This window comes from Choloepus didactylus, chromosome 3 (assembly GCF_015220235.1).
Source record: "Choloepus didactylus isolate mChoDid1 chromosome 3, mChoDid1.pri, whole genome shotgun sequence".
NCBI classification, from domain to species: domain Eukaryota; kingdom Metazoa; phylum Chordata; class Mammalia; order Pilosa; family Megalonychidae; genus Choloepus; species Choloepus didactylus.
The window spans coordinates 145,794,835-145,813,444 of NC_051309.1; the positions used below are offsets into that span (position 1 = coordinate 145,794,835).

The 18,610-nt window shown below is 35.4% G+C and overlaps 2 pseudogenes; both read right to left on the minus strand.

Moving 5' to 3' along the window:
• Positions 1-6,647: 6,647 nt before the first annotated feature.
• LOC119530472 lies at positions 6,648-7,840 on the minus strand (annotated as a pseudogene).
• A 558-nt stretch (positions 7,841-8,398) lies between these two features.
• Positions 8,399-10,361, minus strand: LOC119530473 (annotated as a pseudogene).
• Positions 10,362-18,610: the final 8,249 nt, after the last annotated feature.

Genomic DNA, 18,610 nt, shown 5'->3' on the forward strand with positions numbered 1-18,610 from the left:
GGTGTAAAGGGGAAGTTTAGAGTCATGTATGTCACCAGAAGGAAAGCTGGAGGTTAAAGCATGGGAATGTATAACACAGTGAATTTTATGGTGAACAATGACTGTGATTAAGTATAAAAAATTATTTCATGAATTAGAACAAATGTACAATACTATTCACAAGTAGTTAACATTAGAAGGGTATATGGGAAAAAATGTATCTATTTCAAACTACTCACTATGGTCAACAGTAATATCTTATTTCATCAACAGCAACAAATGTACCACACCAATACTAGGGATCAATACTGAGGGCAGGAGGGTGGGTGGATAAGGAGTATGGGATATTTGGGGTTTTCTTTTTTAATTTTATTTCTTTTTCTGGAATAATGAAAATGTTCTAAAATTGCTCACTGTGATGAATGCACAACTATGTGATGATACTGTGAGCCACTGATTGTAAACTTCAGATGGATTGCATGGTGTGTGAATATATCTCAATAAAATCACATTAAATAAAAACATGAGAGAGAATCAAGAAAACCAAAAGTTGGTTCCTTGAAAAGATCAATAAAATTGACAGACTCTTAGCTATACTGTTAAAGAAAAATGAGAGAAAAGAAATAATTAAAATCGGAAATGAAAAGGGGACATTACTAACAACCACACTTAAATAAAAAGGACTATAAGAGAATACTATAAACAATTGTGCATACAGAAATTAGATAACCCACATGAAATGAACACACTCCTAGAAACCCATGAAGTACATACACTGACTCAAGAAGAAATAAAAGATCTCAGCAAAACAACAACTAAAGAGACTGAAAGAGTTATCAAAAACCTCCCAACAAACAAAAGCCCATGACAAGATGGCTTCACAAGTAAATTTTACCAAAAATTTCAAGAAGAGTAAACACAAATCCTGCTCAACCTCTCCAAAAAATTGAAATGGAAGGAACACTTCCTAAATCATTCTATGTAGCCAACACCACCCTCATACCACAGCCAGATAAAAATACCATAAGAAAAGATAATCACTAACCAGTATCCTGTATGAATATAGATGTAAACATAGTCAACAAAATATTAGTAAACTAAATCCAACAGCACATTAAAAGAATTATACATCATGATCAAGTGAGATTTATCCCAGGTATGCAAAGGTGGTTCAACATAAGAAAATCAATTTATCTATTTGACATATCAACAGCATGAAGAATGAAAATGATATGATCATCTCAATTGATGCAGAAAAGGCATCTGGCAAAATCCAGTATGTCTTCTTAACAGAAACACTTAGAAAATGAAGAATAGAAGGAAACTTCCTCAATATATAAAAGGTATACATGAAAAAAAAGTCTTAGCTAACATCATAGTCAATGATGAAACATCCAAAGCTTTTCTTCTAAGATAAGGAAAAAAGGATGCCAGCTGTCACCACTGATATTCAACATTTTGCTGGAAGTTCTAGTTAGAGCAATTAGGCAAGACAAAGAAATGAAAGGCATCCAAACTGGATGTGAAACATTCTCTATTTGTAGATGAAATGATCCTATATACAGAAAATCCTGAAAAATTCACACAGCTCCTAGAACTAAGAAATGAATTCGGTGATGTGGCAGGGTACATGACCAACACAAAAATCAGTAGTGCTTATATACACAATCAATGAACAATCAGAAGAAGACATAAAGAAAAAAAATTCCATTTATAATAGCAACAAAAAGAGTCAAATATCTAGGAATAAATGTAACCAAGGATGTAAGGGCATTGTGCACAGAATACTACAAAACATTGTTAAAAGAAATCAAGAAGACCTAAATGTATGGAAGGACATTCCATGCTCATGGATGGGAAGACTAAATATTTTTAAGATGTCAAATGTACCCAAATCAATTTATACAGTCAATGCAATCATAATCAAAATTCAACAGCCTACTTCACAAAACTGACAAGCCAATCGTTAAATTTATATGGAAAGATAAATGGCCCCAAATAGCCAAAACTATCTTGAAAAAGAAGAATGATGCTCGAGGACTCATACTTGCCCTTTTAAAACTTAATACAAAGTAATCAAACAGTACTCTAATAATACTACAGCAATCAAAACAGCATGGTACTGGCAAAAGGATAGGCATATAGACCAATGGAATCAAACTGATAGTCCTGAAATCAACCTTCACATTCATAGCAAACTTATTTTTGACAAGGGTTCCAAGTTTTCTCAATTGGGAAAGAACAGTCTCTTCCACAGATGGTGCCAGGAAAACAGATGTCTATATGCAAAAAGAGGAAGGTGGATAGTTCCTTCATACCAAATGTAAAAACAAGCTCAAAATGAATCAAAGACATAAATATAAGAGCCAAAACTATAAAACTCCTAGAAGAAAACATAGAGAAATATTTTCAGGATCTTGTGTTAGGCAACGATTTCTTAGACATTGCACCCAAAGCACAAGCAAAAAGAAAAAGGAAGAAAAAAAATAGAGAAATGAGCCCTAATCAATATTAAAAACTTTTTTTGCCTCAAGATTTCATCATGAAAGTAAAAATACAACCTACATAATGGGAGAAAATATTTGGAAACCACAACTCCTATAATGGTTCAATATCCAGAATATATAAAGAAATCTTACAGCTCAACAACAAAAAGATTTAAAAATGCAATTAAAAATGGGCAAAACATTTGAATAGATATTTATTTAAATAAGATATACAAATGACCAAAAGCATATGAAAAGATGGTCAACATCTTTATCCCTTAGTGAAATGCAAATCGAAACCAAAATGAGATACCATTTCACATCCACTAGTGTAGCTACTATTTAAAAATAAACAGAAAATTACAAGAGTTGGAGATGATGTGGCGATAGAGGAACACCCATCCATTGTTGGTGGGAATGTAAATGGTGCAGCCATTTTCTCAGAAATTTAGGTATAGAATTACCATTTAACCTGGCAATCCCACTTCTAGGTATATACCCCAAAGTATTGAAAGCAGGGACTGGAACAGATATTTGCACACTGACATTCACAGCATCATTATTCACAGATGCCAAAAGGTGGAAGCAACTCTGTACCCATCAACCAATGAATGGATAAATAAAGTGTGCTATGTACATACAATGGAGTATTATTCAGTCATAAAAAGTAATGAAGTTCTTACACATGTGACAACATGAATGACTTTTGAAGATATCATGTTGAGTGAAACAAGCCAGACACAAAAGGACAAATATTGTATGATCTTACTGATTTGCAATAATTAGAATAATTAAATTCATAGAGCAATAAACTATAATACAGTTTACCAGGGGCCTGGTTGAGAGTAAGGAAGCAGAGATTAATGCTTAAATTGTAGAGTTTCTATTTGGGGTGACAGAAAGCTTTGGGAATGGGTGGTGGTTATGGTAGAACAATGTTATGAAAGTAACAATATTGAATTATATATTTGAGTGTAGTTAAAAGGGGATATTTTAGGTTGTATATATGTTACTAGAAAAAAATTATAAAAAATGTTTATTATTTTTTAATAATAATGAACCCTAATGTAAACTGTGGGAAACCGAGTCTTCCATGTGGCTTAAGCCATATCTGGGGTGGTGGCTTGGAACGCTAAGCCACATGCCTGCATAAAACGCTGTGCAGGCATACATCGTAAAGATATGTGTCTTGGAACATAACGACAATGTTTGCTACTGTCCTATACCTAGATTGCTCCTTCTGATAGGCGACAAGATGTAAACATTGGCAATGCAAAAAGCAACAACTCATTCAGTTTTCTTCTCTATACAAAAATAAAAAGGGGGATATGTGGGAAAATAGCCTGAGCTGGGAATGCATCCTTGACTTCCCTAGCACCCGCATTGTTGATACAAGAAGCATGCAAGTCTTGGATGGTCTGTCCTTGACTTCCCTGTTTTGCTAACTTCCCTATCTTGCTTTCTCTAGCCTGTTAGTAACTCCCCTATTTTCTGTGAGAAAGTGAAGCTAATAAATATGCTGTGGATCAAGCAGAGGTGCTTTTTGCTTTCAAGGCTCTGAGCCCCCTGCTCCCAGAACTTTATATTTTGTGTCCGTGTTTCATTCCTTCACCGCCCTGTCAGCAATAGTAAACCATGGACCATAGTTACTAGTACAATTATAAAAATGTTCTTTCATCAATTTTAACAAATATAACACACTAATACAAGGTGTTAATAAAAGTGCGGTATATGGGAACTCTGTATTTTAAGCATGATTTTTCTCTAAATCTATAGTTTCTCTAATTAAACATCAACAAAAAAAATACTGGCCTGTGTGTTACTGTTAGAGTATTTCATAGACAGATTAACATCTGAAGTCAATTGTTTGCATCTACAGCTGACTGCATCTACAATCAACAGAGATTGCTCTCAGCAAAGAAGGGATTCTCCTCAACCAATCTGCTAGAGGTTTTAAAGCATAGCTGAGGATTTCAGAAGGCAGAGATAAGAATTTCTGCTGCTCCTCAGCCAGCCAGCTTCTCCTGTGAAATACAACTTCATCCTTGTGGTTCACCCTACGAATTCAGACTTGCCAATATCCATGGTCATGTGAACTAATTCCTCTAATACACATATCCTGTTGGTTCTGTTTCTCTGAATAACCCTGAAGAATATAGTAGCTGAAATAAAAAAGAAAAGAAATAAAAGGAAAGAAACAAAATAAAATGAAAGGAAAAAAATAAGAAAAAGGTATTAGTGAGAGCCAGAAGCAAGAAATAGGAAATTCAAACCTCAGCAGTGAGAGGGAGCAAACACCATTGTGGTCCAATAATATTTGACCTCATATATAAGCCTAAAGAGACACAGAAATGAATTTTAATGTGCTCATGAAGACAGGAGGCATGACATCAAACAGGCACCAGGAAGGAAATAATGAGAGACTTATGCAAACTCTAGAATGCCAAAGTAATGTTTTCCTTATTTTTTAAAAAAATGGAAAAAAAAACTACTGAATGGCTTCTCTTGGCCCCCTTCAGGCAAATACATGTTAACAAAAGAAAATGAAAAAAAAAAAAAAAAAAAAAACATGAGAGAAAGTAACACATTTTGACCAAAGCACAGATATGAAATTTGAATTTTCAGCACATTTTTGATGCTAAGACATCAATCCATGAAAATAATACAAAATTGGTCCAGGAAAAGAGTGACCAAGGACTTGGACAAAAAGTTTTAAAAAATACTTTTTACTCCAGTTTTTAGCACCCAAGGAACAAAGGACTACCAGAAATTAAACATCCAAATGAAAAGCACACAGAGGAAATGTCAATATCTACTTAAGAAAATGAATTACTATGAGACAGTGACATTAGACATAGCCATCAGGATATTTCCACCAATCCCACAACTATAAACAATAAAAATATGAGACTATAAGGTAAATGTTTGAAGCTATTAGAAGGTAAGGGATAGATTCCTTATTTATAGAAAAAGAACACTATGAGAAATAGTGATATTTTAAAAAGAGTAAATATTACTTCTAAAATGAAAAAAAATGCAGTTTATATTGAAAATAAAATCTCAATAGATAAGTAAAATAATAGAGCTACATATCTGGAAGAAAAAATTGGTGAACTGGAATTTCCAAATGATATAAACACCCCAAATAAATTACAGAAGTTTATTAGAAACAGATACAGTGCCATAGATATTGAAGTAAAACATAAAGTTTATTGAAATAAAAATATATAAATCTATGACAGGTGTTCTCCTCTGCTGGGTAGTTTGGAACAGTCTGCAGTGGAACTGATCCAGAGCAACTAATAAAAGTCAGTTAAAGTAGAAAAAATATGTTAAGGATCTCAGAAAACTTCTGCAGCATAGGGGAGCCAAAATTCTGGAGAGAGAAATATCACAGAAAACTGAGCTAACATTCTACATCCACATTTTTCCAGGAAGCATTTAACAATAGTGAGCACAACACCAGAGGATGAATATTAAGGTTTACCCAGGCTCAAGACCACTACTGAAACACAGAAAGTCACCAGAAGAATTTTACTAGACAGGAAAAAATGCAGTCTTTTTTTTTTTTAATCAAACAAAGAAGTTTTACTGGCATCTATACACAAAATTCACCCAATATTGAAAGGTATTTTAATATTTACATTGTTTTCTTTTTTACTCGCTGCAGCATGAGGAACAAATCACAAGCATTTACTTTGGAGAAACAGAGACCATCATGTAGATTTTCCAAAATCGCTTTTTGAAAATCTCTGTATTGTGCTCCTCAAACGTCTAGAACCAATCTTTGCATAAAATATCACAGTTTTGTCCATTACCTTAAAATTCTGCAGCAGCAACCTAGAAATGCTACCACTAGCTGTTTTGAAATATATCTATTACCATATCTAATCTAATGGTATTATTTAAAAATTTCTTCCTTTTCAGCATAGGAAGTCCCTGACAAGCTGTTATTCATTCCCTTGAAGAAAAGAATCTGGGGACAACATTTTAAGTTTGTCAGAAAAAATAAAAAAAGTTTACCTACCAGGCTCATATTTAGAACAATGTCTATACAAGTCAGTTGTAAAATTATTTGAAGAGAAAGGTGAACATGAATATCAGATTAAGTTAATTCTGGCAGAGAAAATTGAACAAGTATAGTTCAGTCAGCCATTAATCTATTACAGAGAGATGACAACTTTACAAAGTGTATCTTTCACCTACCAAGTGATGATTTTGTCCCCTTTCTACCACTGGTTCACTTTCTATATCAAGAACTGTGTCACTCTTGTTTATCTCACTTGAAGGTGTCAGTTTGTCATAAAGTTTGGAGTCATTTTGTACTTGTATAGGTGGTGGCTGACCATTAAGTTGAGGCACATTATCACCTTTTGGTTGAGAAGTGTCCTCTTCAAAATAATCAAAAAGCCGGGCATGAGGTGCCGGGTCCAGTTGTTCTGAATTCTATCACGTCCAAAATGATTTCCATTAACTTCTCTGCAGAAATCCAAATCTCTGTCATCCCTATCTCTTAGCCTCTCCCAGGGTCTTCTGTGGTCATCAAAATCTCTATGGACTTCTTGTCCAAAATCTCTGTTCCAAGAACCACTTCTGTGAAGAAATCTATAGTTTCCAGACTGAAATTGACCTCTTTCTTCATGTAAGCCTTTTGGACCAGCAAAGACAAGTAGAACTCAATGCTCTGCCTCATCAAAATCTCCTCTGTGCCCCTAGGGTTTCTCTGAATTAAAGTCAAAGTGGTCTTTTTGACTAAGATGATCTATATCTGGCCTCACAAGATTTTCTCTTTTTATCTACAGGAGGTTTTCCAAAGTGATCCCTACCATCTAATGGAGGCCTTCCAGGACCTTCTCTTGGATCAACAGGCCACCCAAACACATCCCTAACTCCAGAGGGGGAGGTCTACCAATGCTTTCTCTGGTTTCTGTGGAAGGAAACCCATAATCTCTATCTCCTTCCTGTGTAATGTTGTCATTCCCAAATAGTAGCCTTCTCTCTGGATTAGTAATATTGTCAACACTTTGTCTTCTAGGAGCTAAAAAAAGGTCTTTCTGGATGACTGAAAATATCTCTCAGTGGAAAAAGGCCACAGGGTGATGTATGAAGAGCTGAATCAAGTTCTGATGCAGGAGGGATTCCTCATTGGGGTGGAATTCCAGGCTGTATTAAAGGGAATCTTGGTCCAGATGTCTGTGGTACTAGTCCTGGACAAATGTCTAATATTGGCATGACAGGCATCTTTTGACTAAAGGGATTATGTTTTGAGACCTAGCTGGTGGCTGTGTTCCCAAAAGTCCAGAAGTATTTAGAACAATTGGTGGCTGTACTCCTATGAGCCTGGAATTGTTAGGCAGATTTGGGGGGTGTTTACTCCCCAAAGTCCAGGACTACTCGAATACTTGGTGGCTGTATTGCCAAAATTGCAGAGTTATAAGAAGATTTAGTGGCTGAACTCCAAGAATCTCAGAACTACTGGAAACATTAGCTGGCCAAATTTCAAGAATTTCAGAATTACTTGATCCATTTTGTCCTTGGACTCCCAGAATTCCAGAGTTCTTTGTCACATTTGGTGATGTCCTCTTAAAATCACAGAACTACTCGAAATATCATTTAGGATCACTGATCTGGTGTTTTCACCAGAGGAAATCTGGTGATCTGTCAGATGAGGTCCTTTTTCTTCAGGCTCTCCTTGTTTAGTTAGAGGATTAAAATTTTAAAACATTTCCAGCTGGAAGAGTGGAAGTAGCAACAGAACCACCTGATAAAACAAGGCTACCCAAACCAACATCTTTCAGTTTCCAGAGTCATGGATAATGGCAGCTGCACTGAAGATGTTGGTAGTACTGGGGCAATAGCAGGGGGTAGAATAACATGTGGTGGAACTGGAGGTGGCATGAAACCAGGAGATGGATGTGAAGGATTAAACTTGCTCAGAGAAAAGGAGGTGGAGGGAGTGGACTGAACCCTGGAGAAGGCACTGGCATTGATAAAGGAAATGCCAGTGGGACTAAGCTAACTGTACGCACAGCTGGTCCTACTGGAATCAGCAACTTAGCAAGAGGTAGACGGAAAACCTCTGCCTGGGTTGTGACCACAACTGGAGTTGGACTCTGAGTTGTCTGGTCTATCTCTTTAACAAGTTCTGAGCTTTTCACAGTTTCCCACTTGGTATTTACAGTTTCCTGATCCATCATGCCTCCTTCTGCAAAACCTTCCCAGTCATCCACTTTAACTTTTTTTTCCATGGTATATATGTAACTCCAAGATCCATATCCCAGAATTGTTTGTATTCTGTTTTTACACCTTTGTTTAAAGCCCAAGCTTTAACTTTGGACCCAATTTTATATGATCCAGAACTAAGTTTCTGAACAGCCAGAAATGCATCTTGTCAGAGAACCATACAGACATAAGCACAGCCTCTGGGAGGAATCATATTGACAGATTCAATTTGTCCAAACTCTTCAAACAGGTTGGTTAAATCTTGCTGTGTTGCCTTCTTCTTCACCTGACCAACCTAGAGAGTAGTAGTACATACATCTAATGTTTTAGATCTAATTGGAGGTAATCCCTCTTTCTGTCATTCTTTCTCCCTTTCTCAAGCTCCTCTTTTATTTGAGTATGAATGTGATGATTTCTTCTTCTTTCTTCTGAGTGGGATCAGGATTGCTTCCTGTGTTTATGCTTTTGAGAATCAGAACTGGACCTAGATCTTTGTTTTCTGGGTGATCTGAATGAGATTGCGAATGTGTTCTTGATCTGTAGCAAACTGCTACATTCCTTACTTCTTATTCAAAGATTTCCTCTTACACTCCATCTTGCACTTCATCATTATCCATATCCTATTGTTGAATATGTATAGAATCATCCAAATTTGCTTCAGCTTAAAGGAAATGTTGTTGACTGCTCCCTTGTGATGGTGGTGCTGAATGCTCTGACCCAAATTTTCTTTCTTGACTATCCTGTGTGGTTGCCTTTTGAGGTTGTTGATGTTCCAGAAGCTGCTAAGATGTTCAAGGTTTTACTGTAGTTGTTCTGCTATCTGATCAAAAATGGAATTGTTCAGAGATTCTGAAACATAAGGAAGTTGAGGAGTTAGAATTTTCTTTCACAGTTCTTCACTATGCTCAGAATCTTTTCCAAAAGCAAACTTATCCATTAACTTGTTAAAAGAAACTCACTGTTCTAGAGGAATAAAGGTGATAGCTGGCTGCAGCTGCAGTGGTAAGTTGAGCTGAAAGAGCCTGCAACTGAACAATAAGACCAGCATCCAGGGCCTGCAGAATGGAAGGCTGGGGCTTCTGCTGTTTTAACTGTAAAGCCTGTATTAACTGCTGAAGCTGTTGGCCTTGAGGACTCTGTAAGATCTGAACCATTGCTGCAAGTGTATCTGTGTTTGCTACCTGAGATGCCTACGGATCAATTAAACCTGGAACCACAGTGCCTGAAGTAACAGGTGTCCCAGAAGTTCCTGAAGTGTTGCTCATAGCAGCAGTAGTACTGGCCAAACCAGGTGTGACCACTGGAGGGGGAAGCCCTGCTGTCATTTCCAGAAGAGGTTGAATAATCTCACTCTTAAAGACTTTATTTTTCTGCCATAAGTTTAATACTCACTATTTTACTCATCAGGGCAGTGATATAAATTCTGGAAAGTGCTAATGATGTTATTACTAAATCTGGGTGCAAACACATCCTTGTCTTGACCAAACTGGTGCCAGGACTGTCATACAATGGACTCAATAACATAAAGTTCAGGTACCCTGTATTCTGGTTTACATTTCTGAATGAATTTCTCAATACTCTGTATCACATATTTATAGAACTTAAAGCTTTGATGGCTGCCTTAGTAATCTGGGTCATTTTCGCTTTAGAAATGGGTGGTTTGTTTGTAGTCATTCAAGGAATACAACAGATTCATTTTTCCTTCTGTTGCTTTATCCACCTCTCTGCTTGACATAGTGAAATAAGATGACTGCTTCTTGTCTTACAGTACTAGATACTCAGTGGACCTTACTAAAAATCTCTTCTTCCCAGTTCCAAATATAATTCCCAGTTGTATTTCTTCTGGCCACTGATGTTTACAGCTGGGCATTCACTCTAATTTGCAGAGAACATTTAAAATAATTTGAATGCTCAATAATTTAGGCGCTTTCAAAGTGAATGAATGAGTGAGTAGGCTTGGTCTCTTGGCTTTCTCCATGCATTTATCCTGAATGCCACTGCTTGATCCAGACTTTTAAAGAGCTGATTTCATATCATTCCACAGCTCAAATATCTGCATCTCATGGCTTCACATTGTCTCTTCCACAAAGTAAAAGTTTTCTTGGCCTTAATGTATCTTGGTAAAATCTTGTTTCACTTTTAACTCTTGCTACTCCTAAAATATCCTCCTGCTTCAGCCACACACATCTTATGGAACAGCCTGACCTTAGCTTGAACTCAAAACCAGAAACAAGCAGCCCCAGTGGATATCCCCACAGGAACTCAGCACAAAGTTTGCTTGATAAGGGCTTTTTATTTGCTCAGTGGCAGGGCCCCTTCCCCCCAGGGTAAGAATACCCACTTGTGGGCAGTGCAAGGCATTAGTCCTCTCCAACAGGAGCTGGGGCTGTGGAGCACCCATCCACCAACTCTGGGCTGAGCAGCTGGCATCCAGAGGAGACTGGCCACAATGAGGTTTCTTCCCTCTGCTCTTTTGTACATTTTGTGCTGTGTAAATAATAAAGTAGTCATTTGCTGACAGTATCTGTTGTGCCTGAGCCTGTGTTTCCATGACACACCATATAACAACTCAGTAAATACATAGGCAGAAAATATTTTCATAATAATGTTAACATACTATTTGCCTAGTTTCATTTTGTTGGCATCTGCAATGATGGTGCAAAAGCTTTAGTGGTAAAAACTGTTGATAGCTTAGCACAAATCACGGTGGTGGCACCAAGCTCTACTAGCACTCACTGTATGGTAGTCTTCACAATTTGAACTCACATTTTTTTTAAAAATAAAGTCACAATTTTAAAAATGTCATTTTCACTTAAGAAGCAATAAAAGTATTGATTTTATTAAGCCCTAATCCTTTAAAGTGCATATTTTTATGCTGATAATGTAGCTATAGATAAAGCAAAAACTGCTTTATTCTAAAATACATTATCAGGCAAAAAAAAAAATGCACATGATTTTTTTTTAAGTTGTGAGCTGAGCTAGCTTTTTTTTTTTAAATAGAACTTCATTTTTTAATGAACAGACTACTGAAAGATAAACTATGATTATTATGGGTGTTTGGAGACATTTTCTCAAACTGCCACTTCAAGAAAATTATTTTCTTAGTATCAATTGCATTTAACCAGAAAGTATGGGGGCAGGCCAATAGATCAAGATATATTTTTTAAAAATCTAGTAAAAGGCAGACAATCGAAGTAAACCCACAGATAATCAAGATACTGGAGATAAGCAGACAAGGTCTTTTAAAATAGCTTTAAAAACGAAATTCAAGAAAATACTTCAATGATGAATCAATAGGTTAAGCAAAGGAGAATTATATGGAACCCTTATCAGAGAATAATTTGAGAAAAAAATCTATTTGAACTTAAAAATACATAGGTATAATGGCAGATTGAGCCCAGCAAAAGACTGGATCTGAAACAATTCAGAAGAGAATGTAAAAGGCATGAGGCATGTGAAGAGAATCAACATAATACAGTTGGAATACAAAAAAAAAAGAAAGAAGAAAGAAAGAAAGAAAGGAAGGAAGGAAGGAAGGAAGGAAGGAAGAAAAAGAAAAAGAAAGGAGAGAATGGGGCAGACGAAAGATTTGAAGAAATAATGACCAAGAATTTTCCAAATATGATGTTATATACCAACCCACAGTTTCAAAGAATTCTGCAAATTTTATGCAAGATCAATAAAAGGAAAAAAAGAAGTCAAACTTTTCAAAAAATTAAACTGTTGAAAAAATTAACAAAGATAAAGGTAAATTAATGCAGTTCACAGGATGGTGATGTTTTTCTTCTAAAGAACAGTAATAAGAGAGCTAATGTTTCAATAAAAATTAAAGAAACCAAAAGAAAATGAAATACTATCTTTAAAGTACTGAGAGAAAATTATTGACTAGAATTGTAAACCCAGGGGGAAGATACCCTTAAAAAATAAAGGACATATAAAGATATTTTCAGATGAATGATATTTGAGAACATTTGTTACCAATACGCCTGCACAAAAGAAATGCTACAGGCAAAAGGCAAATAATTCCAGATGCAAATGAGGAAATTCAGAAGAAAGAAAAACACAGAAACGGTTAATTTGTGAGTAAATATAAAAGATTTGTTCTTTTAGCACAATAAAAATAACATCTTAGCATTTAAATTTACTTGTAAAATTAAAACATGACAACAAAAACACAAAAAAGTAGGAATGAAGTCAATGCAGATAAACTGATTTAAGGTTCTAGCATTTATTGATGATACAGTAAAATTAATAATTTTAACTGTAGTACTCTGTTAAGAACTAATGGAATAATAAAGAAGGCATCACTGGAAGATAATAGAGGGAAAATGAAATAAAAATTTTAATTAATCCAAAAGAAATTAAGAAAGAAATTGGAAAGAAAAAAAAAAAGAGGGGGATGTAAGCAGAACATATTTAGAAAAAAGGTAGAAATAAATCTACTTACATTTACTATAAAAGGAATAAATACTCCAATCAAATGCTATTTTCTCAAACTGGAATATTAAACATACTTCATTTATGTGCTGCTTATAAGAGACATAATTTAAAACTCAAGACATGGAAAGATTAAAGGTAAAATAATGTAAAAAGATAAAACATGTAAATACAAAAATCTATGGTAGGTACACTAGTATCAGAAAATTAATGACAAAGAGGTCATATCAAACTAATAATGTGGTCATATCAAAATGATAATTATAAAAATTTTAAATCTATAAGCACCCAACAACAAACCTTTAAAATGTTAATGCAGGAGATGGAAGAATATGGCAGCATAGAGATGAGTGGAAACTAGTGTGTCCCCCTGGAACAACTAATAAACAAACAGGAAGAGGTAGTAAATAATCTGGAAAAACTGTGGGGGAACAAACATAATTGTCCACTCATCATAAACCAACATGAATTGGCAGGAATGCCTGAGACAACAGCATAAAATCTGTAAGTAAAAACTGCAGATCCAAGCTGGGAGCCCCCTCCCACAATGGCCTGAACTGCAAAGCCTCATGGTGCTAGAGAGCAGCACTCTCCCAGTGTATTAGTTAGGGTTCTCTAGGGAAACAGAATCAATGAGAGGTGTCTATGACTATAAAATGTATAAAAGTGACTCACCCAACTGTGGGTATGCATGAGTCCAAATTCTGTAGAGCAGTCAGCAAACTGTCAACTCCAAGGAAGATGTCTGATGAACTCTTCAAGAAATGAATTGGCAACTTCGACAAACTCCTCAGGAAATGAACTAGGATCTTCAATGAATGTATTCAATGAACTCCTCAGGAAACGAACTGGCAACTTCAACAAATTCCTTAGTAAACAGCTTTGCTGGGCAGCCGAAGAAGTGAAGGTCCTCTACCTGTCTCACTTGTAAGTCTTCAACTGATTTATTGGATTAAAGCCAGCCAATTACATTCTCTCATTGTGGAAGACATGCCCTTTGGTGAGTCATCAGTCACAGCTGCAGTCAATTGACTAATGATTTAACAAACCAGCCTGTTGGTTTATTAACAGCCACAAACTTCCTTGCAGAAATTGTTAGGCCAGTGTTTGCTTGACCAGACAGACGGGTACTATCACCTGGCCACGTTAACACATGAACCTAACTATCACACCCAGCAAGCAAATGTAGCTCACCTGAGCTCCAACTAGGGTTTTAATTAACAAATGTGGTCTGCTTAATACAAGCTATTAATTCCCAAGCAGAGAGAGGCTTTTGGTGATAACTGATCTTGGAGAGCCAGATAGTGGCTGCAGACTGGCCCTGAAAGGGGCTTTCTGTCCCTTTTTCGGCTCAGTGGAGAAAGCCTCAGCCATTTTCAGTTCCCAGCACTCTGATCCAGACAAGGGTGGAGACAGCATAGGCAGAGACCATTCAAATGTAAATGATCTCTCCCTAGGAGGTGTATTTTCCATAAGAGGAAGAGGGTTGCCAAGCTCTATTACCTGCCTTCCATTCAGAACCAGACCCTGGAGCCTGGGGGAAAACAGCCATGGGCCACCCTTCCTTACACCAGTCTGGAGCTACAGGCTGACAGGTGCCACCTGCTGGGTGGAAAAGCACAGTGACTTCAGGCCTCATATGGTGTACCAATCTTCTAGGACACACCCTCAGGGAGACATGACACTATTGCCTCCTTCTGAGACCTGAGCCCATTTTGGTCTGGGAAAACCTGATTGGGGTAAACAAAGAAATCAGATGCCTAGACAACAAAAAACTACAACCTATACTAAGAAAAACAAAGTTATGGCCCAAAGGAACAAACTTATTCTTCAACTGAGATACAGGAATTTAAACAGCTAATACTAAATCAATTCAAAAAGTTTAGGGAAGATATGCAAAAGAGATGAAGCATATAATGAAAACACTGGGCATACATAAGGTAGAAATTGAAAGTTTGAAAAAACAAATGGCAGAATCTATGGATATGAAAGGCACAACACAAGAGATGAAAGACATAATGGAAACATACAACAGCAGATCTCATGAAGCAGAAAACACTCAGGAACTGGAGAACAAGACACCTGAAAGCCACACAAAAGAACAGATAGAAAAAAAGAATGGAAAAATATGAGAAATGTCTCCAGGAACTTAAGGACAAAACAAAATGCAGGAATGTGTGTGTCATTGGTGTCCCAGAAGAAGAGAAGGGAAAAGGGGCAGAAGCAATAATAGAGGAAATAATGAAAATTTCCCATCTCTTATGAAAGGCATAAAATTATGGATCCAAGAAGTGAAGCATACCACAAACAGAATAGATCTGAATAGGCCTACGCCAAGACACTTAATAATCAGATTATAAAACATCAAAGATAAAGAGAGAATCCTGAAAGCAGCAAGAGAAAACTGATTCATCACATACAAAGGAAGCTTAATAAGACTATGTGTGGATTTCTCAATAGAAACCATGGAGGCAAGAAGGAAGTGAGGTGATATGTTTAAGATACTGAAAGAAAAACCATCAACCAAGTATCCTATATCTCCTCCTATATGAGGGAGAGTTTAAAATATTCTCTGACAAACAATGACAGAGTTTGTGAACAAGATACCTGTTCTACAGGAAACATTAAAGGAAGCACCACAGACAGAAAGGAAAAGAAAGGAGTGAGAGGTTTGGAAAACAATTTGGGGAGCTAGTAGCACAGTAATGTAAGTACACTGAACAAAGATGACTGTGAGTATGGTTGAAAGAAGAAGGTTAGGAGCATGTGGAACACCAGAACAAAAGACAAAGATAAAGACTTTCTAGCTGTCATGTTATTTTTTTCTCTCTCCTTTTTTCTTTTTATTTTGTCTCTCTGCTTTCTTTGACTCTTCCTCCTTCTTTGTGGACTGTATAACTCAGTGAAACTTAGGGTACTAAATGATTGTAATAAAAGGTACAAATATGTTTTTACATGAGGTAGAACAAATGAATGTCAGCATTGCAAGGTGTTGAAATAGGGTGGGATTGGGGGGGAAATACAATCAATGCAAACTAGACTATAATTAACAAAAATATTGTATTATGCTTCCTTTAATACAGCCTAGGCAATATACCAAAGCTAAATGCATAGGGGTAAAGGGGGACATAGGGAAAGGATATGGGACTCCTGGCATTGGTGATGTTGTCTAACTCTTTATTCTACTTTAGTTTAATGTTATCTTTCCTTTTGTTGCCTTCTAGCTGTCATGCTATTTTTTTTCTTTCTCCTTTTTTCTTTTTATTTTGTCTCTCTACTTTTTTTGACTCTTCCTCCTTCTTTGTGGAAGAAGTAGAGATGTCCTTACATAGACAGTGGTGATGATGCTGAATACCTAAATACATGACTATACAGGGAACCAATGATTGTTTACTTAGGACAGAATGTGTGCTGTGTGAACAAAAACCATCTTAAAAGAAATGGGCTGATGAAGAAATATCGAGGGCACTATATTGACTGAAATAAGACAGACACATAAGGACAAATATTGCAGAGTGTCACTGATATGAACTAATTATAATATGTAAATTCATAAACATGAAATATAAGTTACCAGGATATAGAACAAGGCTAAAGAATGGGGAGCAGTTGCTTATTATGAGCAGAATGTTCAACTAGGGTGAACTTAAACATTTGGAAATGGACTGAGGTGATGGTAGCACATTGTGAGAATAACTAACAGTGCTGAATGGTGTGTGAACATGGTGGAAAGTGTAAGCTCAGAGTCATGTATGTCACTAGAAGGAAAGTTGGAGGTTAAAAGATGGGAATGTATAAAACAGTGAATCTTGTGGTGGATAATGTCTGTGATTAAATGTATAAATATAAATCTCTCTCATGAACTAGAACAAATGTATGACACTATAACTAGAAGTTAATTATACAAGGGCATATAGGAAAAAATATATACCTACTGCAGACTATATATTACAGTTAGTAGTATTTTAACATTCTTTCAACTGTAACAAATGTACTATACTGAAACTATGAATACATAATGGAGGAGGGGGTGGTTAGGGGTATGGGAGGATTGGAGTTTCCTATTTTTGTCTTTATTTCTTCTCTGGAGTAATGAAAATGTTCTAAAAACTGAACAAAAATTAATTTTGGTGATGGATGCACAGCTATATGATGGTACCATGGGCAAGTGATTGTACACTTTGGATCTTTGGATAGTTGTATGGTATGTGAACAATCTCAAGAAAAAATTTTAAAAAATATTAAAGCAATAATGACAGTAAAAAAAGTAGAAATAGGCAAATTCACATAATAATATTCTTTAACACCACTCAAAATTTCAAAGAAAAGGACAATATATAAGAAAGTACATAGATGATTTGAACAACAAATTTATTTGGCTTAATTGACATAAATAGAAAAACTGCACCCTACAAAGACAGAATATAATTATTTTCTAGTTCACACAGAACAATTACCAGAATTGATAATTTTCTTGGTTATATAATAACTTTCAACATGTTATAAAACTTTGAAATTATTTAGAGTATGTTATTTAATCACAGTGAAATTAAGCCAAAAATCAGTAACAAATACTAACTAGAAAATCTCTGTAATTGTTTGGAAATTAAGAAATGTACTTCTAAATAATGTATTACTCAAAGAAGAAATAACTATATAAATTACAATGTATATTTAATTGAGAGCCAATGAAGATGCTAAATCAGTACTTCACATAATACTTGGACCTTTAAAAATATATGTTAGAACAGAATGGAAGTTGAAAATAGAATAGAGAAAATAAAACAAGCTGAAATATTTTTATGTAAAAATGTTAATAATTTTTAAAATACCTTAGTAGAACCAATCAAGAAGATAGGAAAAAGTCACTAATATCAGGAATTAAAAAGAATTGAACATTAAACATTCTTCAAACATTGAAAGATAATAGAATATTATGATGAACAAATTTACATTAATCAATTTGTAAAAACAAAAGAAATGATCACATCCTTTGGTGAATGCAACTTAGAAAAAAATTAAATACACCTACACGATTAAAGAAATTGAATCTATTCCAAAACTTTCAATCAATAGAACTCCATGCCCGCAAAGTTCCAATGGTAAATTATTCACATATTTAAGAAAGAAATAGCATCAATCTTACCCAAATTGTTACAGAGAATGAGAAAAGAAGGTATCATTTCCAACAAGTTTAATATTTTGTTCCAACATCTGAAAAGGGCATTGCAAGAAAGTAAAATTACAGATCTCTCTTATTAACATAGATTAAAATACCCTAAACAAAATATTAGCAAATTGAATCCAGCAATATAATATAAGGATAGCATATTACAATCAAGTAGATCCTATTCCAGGCATGCTTGATTTGTTTAACATTTGAAAAATAATATAATTCATTGCATTAAAATAAAAATATTTCAATAAGTTTTTTAAAAGATTGTTAAAATTCAATGAACAAGTCAGGGTGCTCACTGCCTAAACAC